Raw genomic sequence first — 15,000 nt, forward strand, 5'->3', positions numbered from 1 at the left:
ATATGCATAGCGTAGGAGGAAAAGTAGCACTCTCTCTCTCTCTCTCTCTCTCTCTCTCTCTCTCTCTCTCTCTCTCTCTCTCTCTCTCTCTCTCTCTCTCTCTCTCTCTCTCTCTCTCTCTCTCTCTCTCTCTCTGTCTCACACACACACACACACACACACACACACACACACACACACACACACACACACACACACACACACACACACACACACACACACACACAGCTAGGTAATATATAGACAGATAGATAAATTGATATATATACAGAGATAGGCAGCTTGAAAGAATCGACCGTGGTTCTTTAACTTAAAAATTTACACAAATATGTATTAAAAAACAAAGGAAACGAAGAAAGAAAGGATAAAAAAAGAAAGAAGGAAAGGAAAATATGAGTAGGCCAACACGCGACGATACACACACACAAACAAAAAACTCATAAATATCCGTGTCCTGTTATTTACTAGCGTTCCAAATACCTAGAGAAAAAAAATCCCTTTACCTCATACGTACGCACACACACACACACACACACACACACACACACACACACACACACACACAATGATTCCAGATTCCTCAATAAAAACACAAATCCAGATATGTAGCAAAAAAAAGAACAAAAAATGCCCAAATACCGGATGAAATATTAAAATTAATAAAGAAAGAAAGGGTATTTTAGCTCACAAACACCAAATTTATCTCCATTCACTCCAAGAACCTGTTGCACCTAATAAGACCTAATTCTACCCTAAAAGAAATACATAAAAAAATAAATGCCCTATCATACGAGAAATATTCCATTTTACACCAAAAAGTTCCACCTAATACACACACGCACACACACACACAAAAAAAAAAAAAAAAAAAAAAAAAACTGCTCCATCTCACACTAAAACGTTTCACCTCACTCAAAAAAGTTTAGCGACATACAAAAACGCTAAAAAATTTCAAAAACATACTAGAAAACACACACACACACACACACACACACACACACACACACACACACACACACACACATAAAAGAAGAAAAAACGTTCCACCTCACACTAAAACGTTTCACTTCACCCAAAAAGTTCCGCCAAATACAAAAAAAAAAAAAACGTTAAAAAAAAATCCTAAAAACGTACTATAAAATAAACATTCCACTTTATGAAGGAAAAAAAAAACGTTCTTCCCATAAAAATAAGGTAACGATCACACAACACAACGACGAGCAACGATTACCACTTTCTTTTTATGCAATGGTAATCTTCCCCCAGCGTGCGGTCCGCCCATTTATTTCCACCGACACAAACCCGTATATGTATGTATACCCGTACACAGCGTGAGAGGCGCCGCTGTGACTGCACGTGATATATTGTTGTTATTTTGAGCCTTGTTTATCTTTTTGTTCGTTATGTTTTTTTTTTTTTATTATTATTATTTGAAGTATAGACGAAATTAATGTTTTTTTTTTTTTTTGTTATTCTCGACATTTTTTTTTTTTTCGTTATGTTTTTTTTTCTATTTTTTTCTCGATTTGCTGTGTTTTCTCTTCTCCAGCACTCCATTTTTTTTTCATTTTAGTTTTATTCTTCATTATGCTCCTCCTTTTATTAATATTCCTTTTTCATTATTTTTTTTATTTTTTGCTGTTTCTCTTTTATTGTTGTTTTTTTATGTTACGGAATATGAAAGCAATACATGTCTTTGGCCTCAGTGTTATATATTTTTTTCCTTCCATTTTCTCTTTTTTTTCCTTTTTGCTTAATTTTACATGAAGATTAACCTTTCTCTTTGGTCATTTTTCCCTCTTTTTTTTTATGATCTAGCTTAAAATATTTCTATGTACGACAGTATTTTTATATTATCATTCCTCATTTCACCATGCTCACTTTTTCTCCCATTTATATTTCACAGAACACGTTGATAACCTTTGCTTTTATTGCTCTTTATTCAAGCCACTGTCCAGGATTAGGAAAGGCATCCACTCAGGGGTAACTCACTAATGCTTAACCCAAAGTAACTCAATAAGAGGCACCGTTTTGCCCAAGATTGACTGAGTAAATCGAACCTAACCTAACTTAACCTAACCTAACTTAAAAATCAGAATAAAATGTTACATATCACATAATTAATACTTTTTTTGTTTCATCTTTTTTAATGTCAGAGAAGTTATGGGCATCAGAAAATGGTAATAAATAATAAAATCTAAGTAAAGTTACCAATTTCAAAACAGAATATAAGCAAAAATATTATTCCAAATTATGGGAAGTATTTATTTTTTTCTTGGTTTTTTTTTTTTAGTCTATTGTTCCCTATCCTTACTTTATTTCTGATTAATCTCCGTATTGAACCGCCAACTGTGTGTAATGTCAGGAGTCAAAACCTTTCTGTACTGCTTCCATTAATTCTGATCACACTCTCTGATTATTAATGCACTCCAAACGCTGCCGTGTGTGTGTGTGTGTGTGTGTGTGTGTGTGTGTGTGTGTGTGTGTGTGTGTGTGTGTGTGTGTGTGTGTGTGTGTGTGTGTACCTCCATAAATTAATTAGCAACTCCGGCACACACTATAACACACAAAAAGACTTCACAAATTGGAACACATCACAGAATCATGATATACTAAATACTGAAAAATTGACACGCGCACCTCTATAAAATAAATGAACAAATAAGAAACAAAAACACGAAATGGAGCAGTAAACATTGAATTCGGTCACGCTTTGTTTAACGCGGGGAGGAAAATAAAACAAAAGTAAATCCAATTAAAATCAACCAAAACTCTGACATTGTTACATGTTCTATTACTGAAGCTGTCAACTCACTGAATATATGTTTACTCCAGCTATAAGGGGAAAAACGCACGATATGGCTAATTTTGACAACATTGGACACAAAACGGCAAAAAAAAGTATGATTGAGTCCATTGTTTGTAGCTTCGTGTCGCTTTTGTCCTTATTATTTTTTCATGTTCTATTTCATTTTTTTTTTTCATTTTTTTATTATAACATCTTTTTTTTTCTTCTTTACTTCTTTTTTTTCGTCTTATAGTCTTTATTCCACAGTTTTTTTCTTCTCACTCCTCTAGTTCTTCTTTTTCTCTTACATCATTTTTCATTTCCTTCGTCATTCTTGATTTTTTTTCTTATTTCAGTTCTTGATTTTTTTTCTCTCATTTATATTTTTCAATGTCTATTTCCTCCACCTCCTCATCCGTATCCTTATCAACATCGTCATTATCAGTTCCTTCTTGTTTTCGTTTATTTCTTCCTTTCCTTTCAAAGACAACACTGTAAATAGTAACCCTTTAAAAACTACCAACTGGCACACACTCACGCATGTTCCTTATCGTACTCTAAGATCACTGTACTGTCACAACGTATCTCAAGCTACTATCTACTAGGGGGCGAACAGACAACATGATAGAACTGAGAACTAAGAAAGAAGGGAAGGAAAACTGCTAAAAATAATACCTACGCACACTCTTTTCTTAATTATTAACGGCGCACAAAATGAGACACGTCATCACGAATTATTCTTGAAATTAATGAACTTCGCCGAAAATTACAAACTCAGCGGACGTCAAGTCGAGAATTATTAACTTGATTAGTGCACTGTCGTTCGAGTGACTGCTGCCGTGCGTCCATTAGTGACTGCTTATAATTGGAGTTCGCGTTGTGTGTTTCTATCGAGTCCAGTACCTTTCATATAAAGCACCAAATATAAGCTTAAAGAATGGCATAAAAATGTAACTATGGAAAGGATAAGGTCATTGCTTATCCTTAGCTTATACTTAGAAACATTAAATTAAATAATGATATGAGAGGTTAAAAGTGGTCTTCAGTGGAGTAGAATTATAATAATCAAAGAAAAATTAAGGCTTTAGAAGTGACCTAAGATCTTTAAAACAAGAAAGGAGAACATAACTCATGGACAAATATTCAGAAAAATATCTAGATTTCGCGAAATAATTCATTAGTAAAATAAATGAACGGAAAGTTGTAAAAAGTAGAATAAGATTATCTAGATTTAAACAGATTAAATATACTAAAGAAAAAACAGTAAATGAATGGGTTATCTTCCAAAATAAGAGGTGTAAGACTCTCGACTTTAATATAAACACACACAAAAAAAAAAAAGAATGAACTGCCGGAAATATGTACCTCTAGACTGGACAATAAACGAGGCACGAGGCGATGGCTGAGTGAATTACAAACTATCCACCAATGATATTCCTTTCAGTGAGCAACACACCGGTCCCCAGTCCACAAGGTCGAGCACCAGGGGAAGGGAGTCATAATTATGTTCGAGTCATGTGTCCTGAGTTAATGGCAGTTTCCGTGTCAACAAGAGGGGCAGAGTGAGCAGCAGGAGCTAAAACCGACCTTTAATTACAAGTGGTGAGTGTTAGCGGCTTTACTACGCCCTGAAAAAAGCCACAGTGAGTCATCTAGTGTGGAGTTTACGAGTTTGTCATTTTTTTGTTTTGTGTCGAGACAAGTTAAGCGGTTGACAGTGCGCTTAAAATGATCTTTTTGTTAAATGACGGTGGTATGCACAGTCAAGGAGGTAATGACACGAAACTTGATAAATAGTACGGAGAGTTACAGAGTAATAATTCATCTACATTTATTATATTAAAAGTGAAACATAACATTAGTCCCTACATTCCCATTGTAAGTTGCATTTGCTAGCTAAAATATAGTGCGTCAATGCTATACAAAATCTTCCTTGCAGCTTAGAACGAAAGAAATTAATTCCTTCTTTCACTGACTCACTGGACTTAAAGCATCGCGATGACAGAATCAAACAGAGCCGAAAAACAAGAAATGCGCACCAAAACAAAGAGATGGATAGACAAAATAAAAATCGCAAAAACTCATTCCAATCATTGACGTTCATGCGATGAGAGCAATTACTCATAGAAACATTAATAACACTGCGAAAACAAATGCTAGAAATTAAATGAAAACAGCGGAGGTAGACGAATAAAAAGTAAATCAACTATAAATGTTAAACGAGGAGCGGAAGCAACACATAAAATAAACACAGGAACAAAGGAAAATAAAAAGAAAACGTTTATGACTCAAAGAAAACGTTTATGACTCAGTACAAAGCGTTGCGAAGGTTAAAGTAATGAGAAATAAAAGCAACTCAGAGAGAACAATGCGTAAATAAATAGAGGATTGGACGAAAAGGATAAAAAAAAGGGAAAACAATTATACAATGACTGATCACCAACGAAATACCAGGAACAGGGAAGATAAAAAGTCGGAAAAGTAATAAAGACGACCAATTAAAAAAAAGAAAACGAAACAGTGCATGAACAAACAAACACTTGAACAAAGAAAAAGCAACAAAGAAAGAAATCACAGACCCTTGAAAATAAAATAAGTGACAAAAATAGATCAAGAAGAGAGGAACCTAAACAAACATAAACAAACACAAATATATACAAAAAGAAAAGCAGACAATGTAATTACTAAAACTGAAGTACAAAACGACGTGAAAACAAGCAAACAACCTGAGGAAAAGTAAACAGTGCAACAGCAGCAACACGTGTAAACAGACTCACCCTTACAGCGTGTGGCAGGAGGAGAGCGAAGCGTGAGGAAGTGTGAGGCAGAAAGATTAGGCAGTCAAATGAAACCAGTCCTTTCTTTCTTCATTTCCCTTCCTTTGCCTCGCCTTTGTCAATCCGTTCCTTACGCACCTGCAGTTTTCTTTTTCTGTAATAGAAAGAATAGTAGTAGTAGTAGTAGTAGTAGTAGTAGTAGTAGTAGTAGTAGTAGTAGTAGTAGTAGTAGTAGTAGTAGTAGTAGTAGTAGTAGTAGTAGTAGTAGTAGTAGTAGTAGTTGTGGTGGTAGTAGTTCTAGTAGTAGTAGTAGTAGTAGTAGTAGTAGTAGTAGTAGTAGTAGTAGTAGTGGTAGTAGTAGTAGTAGTAGTGGTAGTAGTAGTAGTAGTGGTAGTAGTGGTGGTAGTAGTAGTGGTGGTAGTGGTAGTGGTAGTGGTAGTGGTAGTGGTAGTGGTAGTGGTGGTGGTGGTAGTAGTAGTGGTAGTAGTAGTAGTGGTGGTAGTGTGGTAGTAGTAGTAGTAGTAGTGGTGTAGTGGTAGTAGTAGTAGTAGTAGTGGTTCAGTGGTAATAGTAATAGTAGTAGTAGTAGTAGTAGTAGTAGTAGTAGTAGTAGTAGTAGTAGTAGTAGTAATAGCAGTAGTAGTAGTAGCAGTAGTAGTAATAGTGGCAGTAGCAGTAGTAGACAATACCCTTTTATTACATTTTTTACGTGCACAATAATCAAAGCTATTATACATTACCACTACTAAGGACAGAAGAACACTGATGGAATTATTGTTATTTGAGTCGTGAGTAAGTGCACGGGCCTTGCTAGTGACACCTCATCACAGTCAACATTTGGCATGGAAAGACGCCATTCACAGTTTAATCATACACAGTCGGCCAGTCAGTCAATGATCGTCGCAGCTAATAAGTCATTCAATATTCAACACGGAAAACATGAAATGACTAGGAAGAAACAAAAATAAAGAATAGCTAGAATAGAAAAAAAAAAGGTTAAGAGAATGAAATAAAGATAAAAAAAAAATAGCAAGAATAAAAAGGTTATTATCTCATCCATTAAATTGAACACTAAACACAGCTAACCACAAACAACATGTACCCAAAACGAAGTAGCGTCAACACAAACCAAGCAAGATGACCGTCTCAGTGTTTTCCCAACCCCCGCCAGGAGGTCATTCACACCTTACCTGCCTGCGCCTCTTCGTACCAGATCTCATGGTGAAAGCTATTAAACGACAATAGAAGTGAGCAAACACGCTAATTACCTCCTATCGCGAACAATAGAGCCGACAAACACCTTCATTAACTCTCACTGTAAACATCCCTACCATCACCACTATCAACACCACCACCACCACCACCATCATCAACACCACCACCACCATCACCATCATCAACGGGACAAAACACATGAAAGGAAACGCCCAAAATAACATTGTAATAAGAATACTAAAAATATTTCCATCATCTCATTTGAAGTTCATTAACCTACTGAATGTATAAAATGGGCAAGAAATTATGTCACGGATTTATATTTTAAGCAATTACTCCAAAAAAAAACAACGCAAGAAATTGTTATATTAGACGAAAATCAGTTAGTTACCTTTAAATATTTCAATGAGAGAAAACAAAACTAAATTATTCGATATGCATCTTAATCCAGAAACTGCCACGGACTTTCAAGACATTCAATTCTTTTTTCTATCCACCCCGCCATCCTGAACCTCCCCAGAAAAGTTGATACGTAAACCAATAATTACTTTTCCATTTTCCTTCAATTCTTCAGGTCAAATAGAAAAAAAAAAACATTCACTTTCAAAACATGCACTAGAAATATACAAAACCCAAGTGAACAACAGACGTAAATCCTCACTTTTATTAACTTAGGAGCTCAATTCAAGGATCATTAAAACTCTTAACGCTATCAACATGAGCTTATTCTGATGACTTTCTGGGCGGAGCTGGAACACAAACTGGGAGTGTAGGATATGGAAGAGCGAGAGATGATGAGAGGAAAAATACTAAGAGAGGAAGGAGAGAGTTCATTGAAGTAGGAGAAAGAAGGAAGAGGAGGAGGAAGAGGAGGAGGAGGAGAAAAGGGAAAAGAAAGTAAAGAAAGAAAGGTTTTTGCTTAAAGGGAGAATTGAAGAAAAGAATAGGTTGGGATGACTGGAGAGAGAGAGAGAGAGAGAGAGAGAGAGAGAGAGAGAGAGAGAGAGAGAGAGAGAGAGAGAGAGAGAGAGAATATAGGATGATGGCTGTGCCGTGTCAGCCACCCACACACACACAAACATACAAACACACGCCTCCCCATATAAACAAACGCACAGGTAAGCAAAACAAAAACACGTCAACCACAGTAAGAGGAGGGGCCATTAATAGTTTATTCCACCACCTGTGTGACCTTTGGGACTGCTAACACTCTATAATACCTGCATTACCTGACAACACTTCGTAATTAGTCGCTTATCACGCTCCGAGGATTAATAACGTAATGTTCCCACACTTCACTCACGAAAAGAAGAGTACAAGAGTTATTTGTATAATCAACACACACACACCTATTGAATTTCCATATTATTCACTTTCAGATCCATTACACTCGACGTGACTGGAGGTATAAAAATTAATGGACCCACACCAAAGCTAATAACAATGAATGAAGAGGGTAATAAAAACATGATAATAGCTTGGGGTGGTCCACACAATGGCTTTGACGGATCTCCAAGACAACGGGTGGAGTTATAGGAAAGTTGGTAGACGGGGAAATGGAGTAAAAGCGTGGATAGACAAGGGAAGTGGTGTTTGCAGTGTACGGATTTATGAGTATTGCAGTGTGATTTTGGACAAGTTGGAGAGTTTGGTGATGGTGGTGATGTGGTGGTGTTGGGGGGAGGGTGGTGGTGGTGATGTGGGGTGGTATTGGTGGTGGTGGTGGTGGTGGTGGTGTTAGTGGTGGTATTAGTAGTTGTAGTAGTAGTAGTAGTAATAGTAACAACAACAACAACAACAACAACAACAACAAACAACAATAGTTCCAGTGAGAGTCAACATTTTATCTCCATCTAAATTGAGTTCCTATATTTCCATCCAACGAGAGATATTGACATTAACATTAATATTTTGTCCTTCAGTTATCCTCCTCCTCCTCCTCCTCTTCCTCCTTTTCCCCCTCCCCCGTCAACCACGCACCTCCTACCTTCTCCATATCGTTACACCTCATTACTTTTTTTTCTTTTTCCATTTCTTTTCTCTTTATTTCATTCTTTTCCATCCACTTCTATCTCGCCTTCTTCTTCTCCGGATACTCGCTACCTCGCCAGCATCCATTACCTATACATCTCGTCTCACTCACCTTCCCAACACCTTCTTCCAGTCACCACACACTAACACACAAACCTCATATCAGCATCTACCACATGTCGTCTCAAGTCACTATACCACTACACGTGTGATAAAATTTTGCTGTTTTCTTTTTTTTTTTTTTTTTAAGCTACGTCTATTGATACTTTTTTTTTTTTTATTTTAATCTTCGGAGTTGTCTTAGAGTCGTAACATAAAGAAATCGCATAGCACGGTTTTGTCTTCTGTCGATATAGTTTGTTCTTTTTTCATGAAGTCAGTGCTGATTTGTGGCGTTCATTATTTTCTATTCTCAAAAAAAGTTGGCGCGTGTTTTTTTCCAGTGTTTGTGTCTCATATAAACTTCAAATTAAGTAAGAAATATTAAACTCTCTCTCTCTCTCTCTCTCTCTCTCTCTCTCTCTCTCTCTCTCTCTCTGTCCCACCACCACCACCTAAATCTTCTCCTTCTCTTCCATCTCTTCCCGGTCCCAGCACGCCTCAAGTTAGCTGCGGGACGAACATACGTGTACTGACAAACGCAAGGCTGTGACTCTCCCAATTTGCGCTTATAAAGACAAACAATTCTGGAGAGGCGGCGGCGGTGGTGGTGGTTGTAGTGGTAGGTGGTGGTGGTGGTGGTGGTGGTGGTGGTGGTGGTGGAGGTGGCGGGTTTAGTTTTATTATTCGTAAAACCATATGTTCTTTTTTTTCATCTTTTATCTTTGTCTCCTATTACTATTATTTTTTTTGTTGCTATCTCTCTCTCTCTCTCTCTCTCTCTCTCTCTCTCTCTCTCTCTCTCTCTCTCTCTCTTAGCTTGTGTTGGTTATATTAATGTATGAGCTGGCAAGTGTGTGTGTGTGTGTGTGTGTGTGTGTGTGTGTGTGTGTGTGTGTGTGTGTGTGTGTGTGTGTAATAAGAGGCAGTGTTTATGCTACGTAACTTATGTAGACAATGTAGAAAGTAGTGGTGGTGGTGGTGGTGGTGGTGGTGGATAGGGTACGGAGGAGGTGATGATGGTGATAGCTGTTGTGAGGGAAAACAATGTGGGATACGTGGTGGTGGTGGTGGTGGTGGTGGTGGTGGTGGTGGAATGAGGGGAGAAGCCACAAAGATGATGGAGAGGATGTGATTGTGGTGGCGATGAGGGCTGTTATGATGGTGGTGAAGATTACTTGAGAGTGGATGAAGAAACGGAGGAAGGGAGGAAGGAAGGAATAGAGAGAATAAAAGGGAGGAAAATAAGAAGAAAGAAATAAAGAACATGTTATTAAAGGAGGTGTTGACAAAATAAAGTCATCTTTGTACAAATACCTAAGTTTGGCGAGATTATTCAACTACAAAGAGATTATATTTCCTTTTTTTTTTTTCCTTTCTTCGCCACCCTTTGTTCTATAAATACCCTGCTTTCTCTTTCACCCTCTCCCAGTATTCAGAAGGCATTATAAATATATTCAATAATAAACAGCTAAAGATACCCTGCTTTCTCTTTCACCCTCTCCCAGTATTCAGAAGGCATTATAAATATATCCAATTATAAACAGCTTAAAATATCAAAAACTCTAAATATATCACACAAACTTCTGCGTTTCAATGTACACCAGCCTGCCAAACTGTGTGCGTGTATGTGTGTGTATGTTTGCCTCCCTCTCTTTGTCTGTCTCTTCAAAGTTAACGAGATTCGCTCCGCTCAAGTGAATGAAACGAACACCACTTCACTCACTATGATACCCTCGCATCTCAACCAAGGGACCAAATATACGTGGCGCTCAAACTGTTAACGGGACCACTGACAAAATTTGGCCTGTACCATTTTGCCAGTTTTGTATTTAATGGCTGAGAGGAGACAACGCAGTGTGGTCTGGTCTGGTCTCGTCTGGTCTGGTCTGCCCACACTGGCGCCACCTCATCAAAGGGGCTGCTGCTACTGCTTGTTGCTGTTTTTGTTGTTGCTGTTGTTGTTGTTGATCTTATCTTACTTCGTCTTTCCTTTTCTTTTTTCTCCTTTTTTCTTGTTTTCTTCTCTATTTCCTTACTTTCGTCTTCTTTTCTTTTCTTATCCGTGTTTTACTTTCTTTAATTGTTGTTGTTGTTATTCTTTTCTTATTTCGTGTTTATTTTTCTTTTTCTCTTTTTCTTCTCTCTCTCTCTCTCTTTTTATCTTCTTGGTTTTTTCTCTTCTTTTTTAAGTTCTTATTTTTTTTTCTTCCCCGTGTTATAATTCTTCATCTTCTTCCTCTCTTTCGATTCCCGAACCCCCACCTCCTTTTTCTTCTTCTTCTCCTCCTCCACCTCTTCTTCTCTCTCCTCCTCACGTTCCTCTTACTCATTATTCGCGCTTCATATCTTTTTGGGGATTTCTTCTTCCCTTTCTCTTCTTTATTCCTCTTCTACGTACATCTTCATCTTCTTCTACAAATTATCCTCACCCTCAAACTATGATCCTGAGAGAGAGAGAGAGAGAGAGAGAGAGAGAGAGAGAGAGAGAGAGAGAGAGAGAGAGAGAGAGAGAGAGAGAGAGAGAGAGCAAATGAAAAGGCAGCAAGATAGCCCACCACCCATCACATCACCACTCATCACCAACACCACCACGTCGACAGTTATGACTACGCAGGCATCAACTCATAATGAACACGTGACATAATGCAAGGGAGGAGAAGTCCTTTGAAAATAGTGATAAAGAATGATGAAATATTATGCACAGAGAAACTGGATTGAGTATTGGGGGCTGCAAATAGACAGATCAAGATTTTTCAACCTAATTTTGTATCATCTTTGTTATATAAGAGCAGAACTAATCTCTGGCTATGAATTTGATTTAGCGCTCTTCAGAATTTCTACATGAGAGAGGAGAAAAAAAGGGAAACAAGAGGGAGGGATAATGAAAGAGAAATGAGAGTGAAGAGGATAATTAACAAAAGGGAGGAAAATAAGGCGATGGGAAAAATAAATAGAAAGAATGGGAATGACGGAATAAATACCACAAAGAAAAGGTAGAAGAGAGAGAGAGAGAGAGAGAGAGAGAGAGAGAGAGAGAGAGAGAGAGAGAGAGAGAGAGAGAGAGAGAGAGAGAGAGAGAGAGAGACAGGCGAGCAGAGATTCTAAGCATAGATGTAATTCCCTTTAGTGTGATAAATATATGACAAAAAAAAAAATGGATAAAGGACGAGAATAGAACAGAATGGCCTCATCTCCACACAAAGAAACGTAATAGCAATCTAGGACAGTCATCATTATAGTGTGTTATAAGGATCAATAAATCAAACTTTCCTTTATTTTATTTTTGCTCTTTTTTTGTAGTTTTCGTTCTAAATTCTTGTAAAAATTGATTACGTTCTAGTTATTGCTGTTGTTGTTGTTGTTGTTGTTGTTGTTGTTGTTGTTGGCATCATCACCATCGGTATCATCATCATTATCATCATCATCATCATCATCATCATCACAACCTCATACAATATCAAATTAAACAAATAAACTTACAAAAAATGAGAAGTTAAAACAAATTACAGTTATACCTCAAAAATGTTACCTTTTAATGTGTGTGTGTGTGTGTGTGTGTGTGTGTGTGTGTGTGTGTGTGTGTGTGTGTGTGTGTGTGTGTGTGTGTGTGTGTGTGTGTGTGTGTGTGTGTGGCATGGATAGATAAATTCATAATAGCTTAGGTAGGAAACAAACATAATAACAAAGATGCAGCGTAACAATGGAGAAAATCGCTCAGCAAGGATTCATTCTAATAAGTCACTAAACTATCATTTGCATAATTAGTGAAAAAAAGGTTTAGTCATTGATTTAGTTATTCAGTTAATGAGTTACTTAGAAGGCAGTTATCAATAGAAGAGAGAGACAAGCTTCTAATTATACAAACATTCAATAACCACAGTTCATGAATACACAATAATGAAGTGAACGGCATTACTTAACCCATTCAGTAACAGGATACGTCTTCATATTCATCCAGCTTACTATTTGGTGATTTTATACAGCTCCAAAAACTTATGTGGGGATTAAAATAGCAAAAGCTGTGGCAATTAATCTTGTGACCACCACAGACCCATGCTAATACAAATAACATACTCTAATCAGATCCAAAACTCAATGTAAAAAAATGTCCCTCAGTATTGAAGGGATTAAATTTACGTCAATAAAAAAAATGAAAGAAAAAAACAATATCCCGAGAGTTGAGCTTCCCGGCATGACTCATCCACGCAGAGCAGGAGGAAAGAATAAAAGGAAGCACCACCACACCACAGGAAGAGTCGTGGTGATAAGTATTTCAGCGTGACAGAATTGTAATGGAGCGAGTCTGTCCTGTCTTTAACATTCCACACAGATCATGTTTCATTACTTGACTTTTTCAATTATTATTTTTTTTCTCTCCCACACACAGACCAGGCTAATTAACTACGTGACTTTATGAATTCTGTCCTTTTTATCATAGTTTTCGTGTTACTTTTGCTTCCTTTCTTTTACATACTTGGTTTCACTATTTGATTCTGAATTATTTCGTTCCTCCCTCCCACAAGGACCAATTCAACTGATTTTCTGATGATATGATTTCAGTTCAAAGTTTCCATAACACTTTAATAATTCTTACTTTCTCTCATAATTACCCGAGCCATGTTAACTCCCCACACCAGCAGATACCTTTAGTGTTTCAATATTCTTGGCTTTTCTTTAGACTAAGTAAACTATTTCCTTCTCTTTTCTGATAAGAGAGTCAAGAGTCCCTACATACAACTCTTATCCAATCTCTATTATCTTGTCCCATTTTTAGATATCACAGATGGTCTTCCGTTAACGCAAACAGGAACAGTATCATTAGCTTCTACACTTCCATACCTTTACCATCATCCCAATTCCGCTCCTCCTGCTCCCTTACCTTTACTGATGCAAGAGCTAACCAGTATCCTCTCTCTTGCATCCCCTCCACTTTTATATTAGATGGATGTCTCTCCTTGCTTCTGTTTTCCAAGTGCATATGACTCAAATAGCTTCAGAAAAGGAGTACGGAAACTTAGCAAACCATAATTTTCTCTCTTCCTTCTGTATCTTTTCTTTTTCCGTTTTCTTTTTATCTTTATGGTGTACGAGGAGAAGCAGTGATGTAAGCAGGTTTTATTTTTTTACTTAATTTCTTTGCCTTTCGCTGGTCATAGGGGCATATAGAAAATAGAGTTTATACGTTTACTTTCTATTGCATTTTCACCGAAGCAGGCAAAGGAAAAGGAGGGAGAGTACGAGAAAGAGAGAAATGTGAGAGAGAGAGAGAGAGAGAGAGAGAGAGAGAGAGAGAGGGGGGGGATGGGGATGACGAAAGATAGAGGAGGGAGAAGCAGTTAAGATGGGAAAAAAGGAGAAGAGAAAGGGAAAGTTAATTGGGTAAAAAAGGGAAAAAAGAAGAAAAGACTAAAAATAATAAACATGACGAAGAGAAAGGATGAATAGTAACGAAAGAGAAACAAGAGAAAGGAAAAAAGAGAAAACGAAGGAGATAAAAAAGAAAGCTAGAGATAATGAAAGGATAAATAAAAACTAAAGAGAAAAAAGAAAAAGGAAATAATTAACGAAAGGGGAAAAAGAAAAGACGAAAAGGAAATGAGAAAAGAAACGTTATGGGTAATGAAACGAAAGAGACCGACTTCTTTTTTTCCACTTTTCCCTCCAAGGATAAATAATAACGAAAAAGAAAATAGAAAAAGGGAGAATAGAGAAAAGGAAATAAAAAAAGAGAAGACGAAGGGGGGATGAGGAAAGAAAGGTTAGGGGGGTAATGAAAGGAAAGACACGGAAAGGAAAGAGACCGGTTTCCTCTTTTCAACTTTTCCCTCCATTATTTCCATTGGTCAGTCAGATGGGGAAAACTGTAACCTGGAATCTCGTTACTCAAATTTTCCTTTTTTTTCCTCCTTTTTCTTTCCTTTTTTTTTTTTTTACCTTTTTTTTCAATCAACATTTCCTTCATTTTTCCCCTTCTCTTAATCAACATTTTCCTAACTACATCTCATTTATCTTTTCCTACAATTTTTTTTATTTCTTTCCAAAACTTGATATTTTTCTTCCTCCATTTCATTATTTTTTTTTTCAAAG

General features: G+C 37.0%; 2 protein-coding genes across 9 annotated transcripts in view; one reads left to right on the forward strand and one right to left on the reverse strand.

The window, feature by feature from the left end:
• LOC123515189 (homeobox-leucine zipper protein HOX21-like) overlaps positions 1-15,000 on the reverse strand; it is a 244,689-nt gene that overhangs the window by 162,515 nt on the left and 67,174 nt on the right. Inside the window, exon 2 of the mRNA XM_045273712.1 lies at positions 5,566-5,719. The gene's annotated coding sequence lies outside the window, so the exon portion shown is untranslated. The remainder of the gene's footprint in view (positions 1-5,565; positions 5,720-15,000) is intronic.
• The window catches only part of LOC123515187 (TWiK family of potassium channels protein 18-like), a 152,741-nt gene that overhangs the window by 82,131 nt on the left and 55,610 nt on the right, over positions 1-15,000 (forward strand). The gene's annotated exons all lie outside the window — the stretch shown is intronic.

The sequence above is a fragment of the Portunus trituberculatus genome, chromosome 38 (genome assembly GCF_017591435.1).
Source record: "Portunus trituberculatus isolate SZX2019 chromosome 38, ASM1759143v1, whole genome shotgun sequence".
NCBI lineage: Eukaryota > Metazoa > Arthropoda > Malacostraca > Decapoda > Portunidae > Portunus > Portunus trituberculatus.